This window comes from Heterocephalus glaber, unplaced genomic scaffold (genome assembly GCF_053883595.1).
Source record: "Heterocephalus glaber isolate CG9 unplaced genomic scaffold, H.glaber_assembly_v1.0 deba00001481, whole genome shotgun sequence".
Lineage (NCBI taxonomy): Eukaryota > Metazoa > Chordata > Mammalia > Rodentia > Bathyergidae > Heterocephalus > Heterocephalus glaber.
The window spans coordinates 7,261,149-7,272,871 of NW_028258317.1; the positions used below are offsets into that span (position 1 = coordinate 7,261,149).

Here is an 11,723-nt window from a genome sequence, read left to right on the forward strand (position 1 = left end):
CACAGCAAGAGAAACCACCAGCAGTGTGAAGAGACAACCCACAATGTGGGGAAAAATCTTCACCTGCTTTTCCTGAGACAAAGGTCTACTATCTTGAATCTATAAAGAACTTAAAAAGATCAGACCTCCCAAATTTAAAGACCCAATCTGAAAATGGACATCTGAAATGAACAGACATTTCTCAGACAAAGAAGTAGAAATAGCAAATAAATACATGAAAAAATGTTCAACATCACTGGTCATTCGAGAGATGCAAATGAAAACAATGCTGAGATTCCACCTCACTCCAGAAAGAATGGCTGTTATCGTGAAATCAACCAATAACAAATGTTGGCAGGGCAGTGGGGAAAGAGGAACCCTACTCCACTGGTGGTGGGAGTGTAGACTGGTGCAACCACTGTGGAAATCAGTATGGAGATACCTTAAAGAACTAGGACTGGAAGTCCCATTTGACCCCACTATTCCACTGCTGGGTGTCTTCTCCAAAGAATTAAAAGAATCATACCACAGTGATATATGTGCACCCATGTTCATAGCAGCACAGTTTGTGATAGCTAAAACTTGGAAACAGCCCAAATGCCCATCAACTGGAGACTGGATAAAGAAAATGTGGTTTTTTAATAAAATGTAATACTACTCAGCCATAAAAAATGAGAAATTAGAGACATTTAGCTAAGTGGATGCACATTAAGGCGATACTCTTAAGTGAAATAAATAGGACACACATGTGTAAATATTGAATAGTTTCTCTGGTGTGAGAAACTGAAAGTGTAAGTAAGGACTAAATGTATAATAGGTAATGTGAAATAGGAAGAAAAGGGGCACAGGGGAAGTAAGTGGGAGGGCTAGGGGAAAGGATAGAAGGGAATGGGATTAATATGAGAAAATGGAAATATAGGAACAAAATCTTTGTAAATAGGGAGGAATGGAGGGGTTGAAGGGAGGGCTGGGCAAGGGTGAAAAATAAGAACCAAGAGAGATTATGTAAAGGTGCAAATTTCCAATGATGAATGTCATTATATTGTATACCTAAAATGTACCAATGATTAGAATGAATAATCGATAATGCAAAATAGGAAGAAAAGGTCCAAAGGGGTAGGGGTAGTGGGAGGGGCAGGGGAAAGGAAAGAAAGGAAAGAAAAAATGATGAGAAATGGAAAAAATGGAAATAAAGTCTTTGTAAATAGGGAAGGGTGGAGGGGGTGAAGGGAGGGCTAGGAATGGGAAAAAAATAAGAACCAAGATGTATCATGTAAAGGTACAATTCCCAATGAGAAATGTAAATGTGTTGTATACCTACAATGTACCAATAAAAGAATTTACGAAGAAAAAAAAAAAAAGAATGTGAGTGCTACCTGACCTAAGTATTCTGAATAACATAAAAAGAACAAAAAGTCACTATTAAGTTCCTTTGCTTGTTTGCTTTTGCTGTCTTCTGCTGCCATGAACTATTGCTCCTCTTCCATGTGCCACCCTGCCTTGGAGCCAGCCGATTATGGGCTGAACCCTCTACAAACTGTGAGCGAAATAAACCTTTTCCTCTTTAACTTTGGATGTCAGGTATTTTATCTCAGCAATGAGAGAAAAGTAACTAAGACAATAATATATTTGAATTTTGAGTCCTGTGCTAACTTTAGGTGCTTAGTGACTGCTATGGACTTGCAGTGGCCTGATTTCATTCTTATTAACAATTTGGCATCATATCCTCTCAGAGTCTCTTGGGATAGCTCAGCTACAATAGAAGAAAAATTTTCATTTTCCTTCCTTTTCTTCAAGTCAATTCTATTTTTTTGGTAGACTTTGCCAACAAATTCACTTGGCAAATTCCTACTCACTCTTCAAGACTATACAAAAAAACAACTCAAATTTTTTTCCAATAGCTGTTACTCCCTATCTAATCCATACACTTCTATTGTACCGTCTCCCAATGAAATGTATGACAGCAAGTGAATGAAAGGTCCTGATTGAATAAGGGAGACGTAGAGGAAATATATTAATTCACAGAACTCAGGGAAGGGTTAAAATCATAAAACCATATGAAGAGCAGGACAAGAGCTCAATTTCAAGATCTAAGACACTCTCCTTTTGAATTTACTTACTCTTCTCCATCTGTTAGTTTGGTCCTTTTTTACCCTAAACTGACTTTCTTCAAAAATTGTTGAATACTGATCCTGTTAGTATTCAAGTTTTAAGTTTTCCACCGTTTGTCCCCAAGGAGAGAGAATGACTTTTCTCCTCAAAACTAGTTTTAAAATAACCAGGGAAGAACAATCAGTTGACCACTACTGGACTCATCAATAGTGTGGCACAGAAACAAATGCTGTGATTAATTTGGCTTCAATATAATCACCATTTCTGGACTATTATGAGTGGGAAATCAGAATTATCTAAAAATACAGCAGCTTCTAATGAAGATACATATATATCAGGACAAGTAGTGGTAATGTTTTCAGGGCACAGAGATAGAGAAGGCTGTGCCAAAAATTTTATACGTTTATTTTTATTTTTATTCACATGTATTTTCAAAGCTGAATGTGAAATCCCAATGTCTATATCTTAAAACAGTGACCCTCTCTTATTTTCCAGGGTTTGAAAATACATTAGGTCTGGAATACAGAACTCAATATATATTACTTTTTTAAAAGTCACAATGTGTTTAGCAACACATTCTATGCATAACTTGCATTAAATAACCTTTACTCCTGGTGTTAGTATAATCTTGTGCTATATGAAAACTTGGGCAATCAATCTTTGTAATTAGTCTAGAAACAAAAATAAGACACATATTTTAAGAAATCCATTCACTTTTTTAAAAGGCAGACAGATAATATATACATATATGAATAATTTAATAATATGCATTTGTCTACAACAGAAACTTTGAATTTAATTATTAGGCTTTTGGTTCCAATTACAAAGTGATGTGATAGATATTTTTAATAATGTTTTTAGGTTATATTCATACTTTTAATGATCCTTGACAGCTAAGTCAACTGATTTGCCTTTGAAAACAATTTGCACTTCCATATTTCTGATATGAGCTCTGCTCTGTGTTTATTCTTGACTCTATGGCCTTTCTGAAAACTTCTGGTATTGGGCAATTTGCCTTCTGCAAGAAGGTGCACACTCAGAAAAAACAATTTTTTGGCCTGTATCATCCAGATCCTCCCACTCATCAGTGACTTCCTCCGTGGTGTGTGTATCTGAATGCTGGCTTTTGTTTTTCCTTTGACGGATTCGACTGGTTCTTCTAGCTCTAGGAAACACGGCTTTTTGCTTCATCTCCTCATTATTTGGAAATCTTTGTTTCACAATATGTAGGCAGTTGAGACTGTTACGGCAGCTCTCAGTTCGGGAAGCACCTTCACCTTTAGAAGGACATTTGGGCCTCTTCCCAGCTGTTGAAGAAAGCTTCAGACATTGGACTGGGGTCAAAGATGTCCTCTCATAGTTTGATTTATGGCCATGCACATTCTTTTCTTTTGGGGACTCAAAGGCTATATTCTGGGTGAAGGGCTCACATTTGTGACTTATTCCCAGAGAGAGATTACTTGATTCTCTGCTTTCAGAGCTCCTTCTGTGTCCAACACACCAGGATTTAGATCTTTCTGTACTGTACCTTCCTTGTCTTTGGATTCTTCTACTGCAGTGTGAACCAACTTCAATAAACTGGGAAGGATGTCTGCACTTTGACTTCTTTTTTCTGAAAGAACTTAGCTTTCTAACATTTTTCTTAGGAGAAAGAGCACTTTCTGAGATGCAACTGCAAGCAGGATCTCTCCTTCTGGGTTTGCAATTTAACAAGGATCTTTCTCTGGACAGTCTTTGAAAAACTTTTGGTGAAGAATCTGAGTATTTGGTATTTTCTATTTGTTTCTTCTGGAAATTTGTCTGGGGGTCAATGTGCAAAACCCTTCTTTTTCTTAGATTATACTTCTGTGGTTTCACCTAATTAGAAATTTCTGGGGTGCTGAAGGTGTATGCCATTGTTTCAGTCTTTTGAAGATCCTGGATGTGACTAGGATGCAACTTTATTCCTTCTGTGTTTTTCTCTTGAACATGATTTTTGCAATTAAGCATTCCTGGACCACTTTCTTTTTGGGTAGGCCAAGTCAGAAGCATATTATCTGGAGAAATTCTGCCTTTGTGATCGGCTGATTCTGGTTTGTCTTTGGTCCAAACATGGATTTTGCTTGCTGCTTTATGATGAACTTGTGGTACTTTAAAATTTTTCAAAGAAGAGTTACCATTTGGAAACTGTTTCAAGTGAGATTCAGACTTGTCCTCTTTATTCCACTGACCATGGTTTTCTTTAGACCATTCTTTATCATGCTGAGACATCATTAGATCATGATCTTTAGGCAAAGGCAAACTAGGACCTAAAGCAACAGGCTTCTTTTTCACCAATGTTGACGCAGAAGGGCATTGATAGATGGCTCACTGGTCATACGTTTCCATGTTGTAAGGCGAACAAACAAAACTGATAAACTCATGCAGGAAATGGTGGGTATGTTGTAGAAGAAAAGGTTCCAAGAGGTGAATGAAGGACTCACTGTCCAAATCATATTTGGTCATATGATGGAGGATGGCAGCTAGAATATTCTTCACTGTGTAGCCATAATCTCCATAAACAGCTCTTAGTTCCCGTTTTAGCCAGGGAACTAAAGGATGTAGGCTGCCAGGATTTTTTTTGAAATACTTAGCTGAAAAGTGCTTTTCACATCTGTAGCCCTGAACATGGGACACCCAGATCCCAGAATAGTACAGAGCTCTTCGGAACTTCATAACCACATGATCTCTAAAGTGGCCCACGGACATGGAGTTTGGTTGGAACTTCCCACTGACACCAAACTCCCTCAGCAAACCTTGAATAGTCAGCCCTTTTAATGGTTTGATTTTCTTTCTAATACCCTCAGGGCTCAGCCTGAGATAATTTTTTTGAGAAAACCCCACAGAGCCTTCCTCTTCTGGAGGAAGAAATACTGAGTCTGCTTTGTCACTCTCTGGCCTAGTGAAACAACCCTGTGGAGGACAGCACTGTACACTGAAAGGAGGCATGTGTTTCTTCCTTGATCTTGAAGAGAAGGAACCATTTTCTCTTTTTTTGGAATAGAGATTCCAATCAGACTCACTCTCAGCACCCTCTAAACAGAACACTCAGAGTCAGATGAGAGCTCTAATGCCATTGCCCCAAGCAGTTATATTTCAGTGCTAAATGTGAGAAAAATTGCTTCCAATTAATTTCTCATCTGCCATGAAAATTATCTATTAAAAGCCTTCTATGCATATTTTTGTAATATGTTCTATCTCCCAGGAATTAACACAAGAAAAAGTTAAGAAATAAAGTATTTGTCAAATTAACAATACAGTGCTCATAAAGCTCAATGTAGAAAAGGTAATGAGGTCACAGGTATGCTGGTTTTCTCAAATTAGTAGTTGCAAACTCTGAAAAGCAAATTAGAAATAAGCATTAAAATTTAAGTAGTATATCCTTTCACCTAACAATTCCACCTCTATATACTTAACCTAAATATACAAATAACCAACATATATACATTAATTTTTTTGATAATGAAAAACTAGAAGCTATCTAATTAATCATTAGGAGGGGATGTGTTAAATGATGGTTTTTCCATAATATTTAATATTATGCAACCATTCAAAATAAATGAGGCTAATTTATACATATTAATGCATATGGTTAAATATATTACTAAATGAAAAAATAAGTTTATATAGAAATATGAAAGACCATTGCAAACTCTTAGAGTTTTAAATTCTGACAGTATTGGGTACAAGAAATAAAACTCTCTCAGTAGAAATAATAAAAATAGCTATAATATATGTATGCATTAAATGCATTTATTATATACAAATATATTCCCATATATGACAACATTCTCCAAAGTAAAAATTATTAAAAGTAAATAGAAATCCAGAGAAGGACTGGAATTCTGATACCACTAGTTGCTTTCCTGAATTCTTAGCTTCAGTTTTGGGGAACAAAGAATGAACTCTATTGAAGATTAAATATTCAACAGGAAGTCCTTTCTCAAATGTGGATATCCAAATGTTTACTCCTTCACCAAAAAAATTTATTAGAAATAAAGATCTCTGCGTTGAGGAGTCAGCAAGAAATCTTGTATTTAGAAAGAAGTCAATATGTCTGCAGAATAAATTAAATGTTTTTTCTAAAAATCTCAGTTGGATCATTTATATTGATTAGGATAACCATCCCTAGCAACTAGCAAAGGCAAACCAAGTCCTCTGTGGAGTAATATAGTTTAAGGCCAGTTCTTATGACAGATTTCTCCTAAACGAGTTCACAGTTAAAAATCACTAACAAGAATAAAGCATCATAAGTCTACAGAAATAACAGAGAGCAAATTTTGATCCTGAGAGAATCAGAAAATGAGTGAGCAGAAGGTGTACAAAGAAATAGTTGTATTGAAAGTACTATGAAAAATCTATATAATATGATGAAGGATTTAAAACATAGCCAATAGGATTTTAAGAAATACAAATTATAAATATTGAAATTTTATATGAATGGATAAAATAAACAGCATCGTAAAAACAGCTAGAGATAATTATTAGTACTTTAAAATAAAGAACTGAAGAAATTACATAGAATTCACCATAGAGAAAGAGATGGAAATTGGGAAGATAAACACAGTAAGAATAAAATAAGGCTTCAGATTCTTAGGAAAAAATAGAGAGAATTAAGAAAATGTAATATTCAAAGATATGTCTAAGAACCTTCCAGAATGTATAAAATATGTAAATCATTAACTCAAAATTACAGTGAATTCCAAGTATGACAAATAAAAAGAAATCCTCATTAAAATACACCAAAGTAAAACTGCAGTACACCAAAGATAAAGTCACTTTCCAGTTGTTATTATGTAAGCCAGAAAAAAGATGACTATATCTTCAAAGCACTGAATGAAGCAAATTTGTCATTCTGGTATTATATAATCACTGAAAGTGGCCTTCAAGAATTAGGTCAAAGATGGAGGCAGAGGAGGGAAAGGGGTTGAAAAAAGAATTAGAATGTGTTGGATACTTGTATCAACTCTACAAACATGTACTATTAAAAATAACAAAGAGAAAGAAAAACAATTAGGTCAAATTTATGTCGGATTTGACAAGAAGACATTTGCGAGAAATTAAAACTTGAAATAAGTTAAACACTAACCAACTCCTCTAAAGAAAAATGTGAAAGATGATGTCAGGAGAAAAATGACTCAAAAATGCCTAGAAAATATTTGTGAGGTGGAAGACAAAATGGTGAGCCAAAAAAGGTAAACATATGGATTGATCTAAGAAAATATTATATAGAACAATATTACAAATATCTATTATGGCATTAAAGTGAAAATAAAATGAATATGTAAAAATAAGAGCATGAAATTTAAAGGGTATGCATTTATCACTGTAATATGATGTCTTGCCCATGTTTATATCAATACAACTCATAAGAGCCAAATCTTGGAAGCTGCTTATATGTCCATTAACAGATGAATGGATAAAGAAAATGTATTTATACATGATGGAGTACTACTTTGCCATAAAAAAGATAGACTTGAGTCATTTGAGGGAAAATGGATGCCCTTTGAGGCCATGGTATTTAGTGAAATAAATCAGGCACACAAGCTTAAATATTGCATTATTTCTCTTATATGAGAAATCCAAAATATAAATAATAGCAACTAAAAAGATAGGTAATAGGAAATGAAGATAGATCATTTGCAAAAGGTAAGGGGACCAAGAGATGAAGGGAGAAAGGAAAGAGGGAAAGAGAAAGGGATGAAAAAAATTTGAGATGTGTTATGTACATGTACTGACTCCCTATAATGAATGTAATCATTATGTTCTCTAAACATTTACTACTAAAAATTAAAATTAAAAAAATAAAGTTGAAAGGGTAGCAAATGAAACCAAAATGTTCTAAAATTTGGAGGTCTTTTTGAAGATATGCCTGTTAAAATATTTACAGAAACCACTAAAATAATATAAGTGGGATGTACAGAAAATTGGGAAAAGGAGGAAAATGGAATTAAAATAGGAAAACATCAATGAAATCTAATATAAAAATAAATATAAAATAAGAAAAATGATGAATGCATAAGATTTTAGTATATAAGTTTCTGAAATAAAAATAATATAAAATTTAGATGAACATTGTGAAACAAGCTGTATGTAAAGAAAGAAATAGAAATGGCAAAGAGAAAGTGTAAATAAGGATCAAAATGTATAATTGACAGTGTGAAATAGGAAGAAAATGTCTAAAGGGAAAGGGGAAGTGGGAGGGGTAGGGGAAAGGAAAGAAGGGAAAGGAAAAAATATGAGAAAAGGAAAAAATGGAAACAAAGTCTTTGTAAATAGGGAGGAGTGGAGGGGTTGAAGGGAGGGCAGGGGAATGGGGAAAAATAAAAACCAAGATAGATTATGTAAAGGTACAAATTCCCAATAATGAATGTTAACATATTGTATACCTAAAATGTACCAATAAAATTAATGAAAACAAAAAAGAAATGGCAAAGAAAGAACTGGAGATAGTGTTTACTACTAGGTTTTAGAAGTGGAGGGAAATGGCAAGAAAAGACCAGAGGTCTCTGAAGGTGTGGGACATTTTCCATTTCTTAGTTTGAGTGATGGCATTCACTTTATTGGTATTATTTAAACCTTCTTTACATTATATATCTTTAGTATTAGTTACTATTAAACTAAAATTCTAATTCAAAAAGGACATACATAAAAGAAATTTCTGTACACATAAAAAATTCTATATACATAGAAATGTTAGTTCTGAATTAGGTAATAGAATTTGATGCAAAACCAGGAAAATACTAATAATTTCTAACTTATACTCACAGTATTTGATTTATTTTAACAACAAATAAGTATTTTTCAACTTAAAAAACTAGCTAAAGATGATATGTCTTAAAAGGAATAAAATTGTGCTAAGTGCACTAACTGAAAAAAATGTGTCTTGAAATCTTAGTCTACTCAATTTGAACATTGGAATGGCACAACTGACCAAAAGTTGTTCCAATTTTTAGTGAGGAATGTTTTCATTTAACCTGACTTCTCATTATATTTGACATTTTTCAAGGATAGGCTCTACTTCTAGTTTCACAAACTCTTAGAATCGAGATGGAAAGAATTTCAGAGATCATGTTGTCTTGCAGTTTTCAAGATTTTTGAAGGCAAAGAACTCTTCTAATGAAAGCATAACTCAGTCCTGTCTCAACCTCCCACCTTGCCAACCCCACAACATTTGTGACTCTCCAATGTTGTTCCACTGAATTACTAGGGTCACCTGGAGTTTGGATTTACAAAACTCTTTTCTACTCCACCTCTAACTAGTGCAGGAATCTCATTTGTAACCTCATGGCAGTACCTATACTACCTTTACAAACTTAGAATTCTCATTCCATCTCGTTGCTCACTACAGCTTAGTCTAGGATCAGAGAAGACTTTTTTCTTTTTTCTTTTTTTTTTTTTTTTTTGCCTGCAGCTGAAATAGTTTGTGGCATAATTTTAATATATTAATCCTAATTTTACCCTATGTCTAATTTCCCATTCTGCTCCGTGGCCACCTAATCCCTTCCACCTATCGAGATCCTTTCACAGGTGAAAGTAGTTCTCTAGTGTTCCGCACCACATTCCCCTCTGGCCTGCAACATAGTTATCTTACCTGGTCTCCTCCAATTAGCGCTCCCTCAGGACCTCTTCCATCTGTGCCCTTCACATAGAAGAAGAGTACCCGGAACCAAGGGCTTATGCCATCCCCATACACGATGCTTCTGTTTTCTAGGATCCCTGAATTTTCCACCCAAATAATCCTAAACCCTGCACCAGTCTCCTTTCAAATCCTTAAGACAGATCACATGGCCAAAATACATAAACCTGGACTCACAGGGTGTACCGGAGCTAAGTGGATGGGATTTTTTCAAGAAGACTAGTGTATATGAGGCTATTTATGTTGCCAGGTGGAAGAGAATCTGGACAACATACAAGTAAAAGGATCCTCTATTACTGTTCTTACCTCAACTCCCATAAATATTAAGAACAAGCCTATTCCCAAAAGTTAGTTTTTTAAAACTCTTCATTCTACTTTTTTCAATCTCACTTACATATATATTTTATCCTGTTCCTATCATGTCACCACATTAAAAAGAGTCGATATCTAGATCCCTTTAAGTTCAATAGCTTTAGCTACTAATTACTTTTTAAACAAATACAGCTGGTTGCTTAACTTTCATTCCTCCTGTTGAGATTTTAAGCTATCTTTTTCAAGAAATAATATTTTAACCATATCTCCCTTCATCCTGAAAAGCGAAAATGAGAGAAATTACATTATTTGGTAAATTTACCTCCTGGAGGATTTGGAAGTACCCATACTCATCTGAGCCTTACCAGCTGGATTAATTTGGTTGTAGTGGAAAACCTCTGTTTTGTTTGCCTTAGAGACAGAATTTAAAACACAGGCTAAGTTCTATTATGGACTTGGGAACGAGAAACAGTAACAAGCTTTTCATGAAACTTGTCATCTTATTTTCCCAGCAGTGTTTCTAGTGACCATAAGATGCAATGCTTAAATAAGATAGGATTCATATCTGTGGTGTAGAAGTGGCCAGAGCTTTTCTTTTTTTTTCAATTTTTATATTTTATTAGCACATGTTTGCAGAACATAATGATTAGTAGTCTGACTCAGAAGAGAACAGGAGTGCTGGGTAGTTTTTCCTGATGAATGAATTCCTCAAAATGTGAGTTGCTGGCCTAATATGGTCTTACATTAATATTTGAATTTAAAGTACTTAACCAGACAATTGCTGCTTTCTCTTTAAATCAAAGATATAAATAAAACTTTCAGTATATTTGTGAGGTGAGTCAGTCAACATCTTGGTTATTTGTATACCAACTTTTAAAACCACAAATGATAAAATTTACAATTTGTATACACTTTACTCATCCATGGTTAAATAGCAGTTAATCCTCACCACACAATCTCAAAGTCACTCAAAATAATATATTCATCATTTCTATTGCTTTTTTAACCATTAGGCTCTTTTAAGTTTAGTTGTGCTTAACCATTATTCAAGTTCTTATACCCAAAATGAAACTAACCTGACAGGATATTTGGAGATATTAGATGAACTACTTTATTGTAATGGTTGACACCTAATAGCATTTTACTGACCAGACATTCTTGTGTTATTTTGAGTGGATTTCATTAATAATGCCCAAGACAGTACATTGCCTTTCAAAAAACATGTTTTCTGTGATTCTGTAACCCCAAATAGACACCAATTCTGCCACCCCCTTAACTGAAGGACAATTTTTTCCAACCATAATAGTGTACTATGTTCACTCATGAAAAGAATGAAATATGAATAGATGAAAGAGAAGAGGCTTTGAACCAGAAAAATCTAAGCTTAAGTTTTTACATTTTCATTTGGATATTTTTCATAAATAACTTAGTTGACTTCTCTGTACTTTATTTACCTAATCCATACACTAAAACATGTAAAGTCGCTTTATAGCATTTGTACCACCAGCATTTTATATATTAATGCACCTCTTCCTTCTTTGCCTTTGTGAGAACACAAGATATATAAAGAAAGAAAGATAGGGTCTTTGATTTATACACCACTAAGTCCCCACTGGTTAGAACAAGTCAAGCTCATACAAAAGCCTCATAAATATTTGTTCAA

At 34.3% G+C, this 11,723-nt stretch overlaps 1 pseudogene; it reads right to left on the bottom strand.

The window, feature by feature from the left end:
- Positions 1-2,906: 2,906 nt before the first annotated feature.
- On the bottom strand, positions 2,907-5,186 carry LOC101720768 (uncharacterized; annotated as a pseudogene).
- Between the last annotated feature and the right edge of the window lie 6,537 nt (positions 5,187-11,723).